This window comes from Buceros rhinoceros, unplaced genomic scaffold (assembly GCF_000710305.1).
Source record: "Buceros rhinoceros silvestris isolate BGI_N320 unplaced genomic scaffold, ASM71030v1 scaffold19822, whole genome shotgun sequence".
NCBI lineage: Eukaryota > Metazoa > Chordata > Aves > Bucerotiformes > Bucerotidae > Buceros > Buceros rhinoceros.
Window position 1 is genome coordinate 26,636 of NW_010400919.1, and position 404 is coordinate 27,039.

Below are 404 nucleotides of genomic sequence, written 5' to 3' on the forward strand. Positions count from 1 at the left end.
AAGCCGTCCCCACACGCACGTCTGGAGGCGAGAAAAGGGCTCAGGTACGAGCTCGCTGGCTCAGACCACACCACTCCACCACCACCACGACCCCCCCCTCTTTGCTCACAACCCGCGGCTTGGGCAGGTGCTGCCCGATCAGACTGGCGGGTGTCCGGCTATCCTCTCGCAGAGACAGTGCGTCTCCCGGGCAGCGAGCCCCGCGCTCCGCAGGTGCAGGGGCAGGCTCGGCGGCACCGATGCCGGGACGGGGATGCTTCGCTTTACGAGCCCCAGGCCCAGGAGAGAAGGTCAGGGAGGAGATCAGAAAGTGGCACCGGAAGGGGAGGAAGGACCTTTGATGCACGACTTTGCTAGAGTCCCCCTATCCCGTGTTCACTCACAGGTGTTTTGACGTAGCTGGT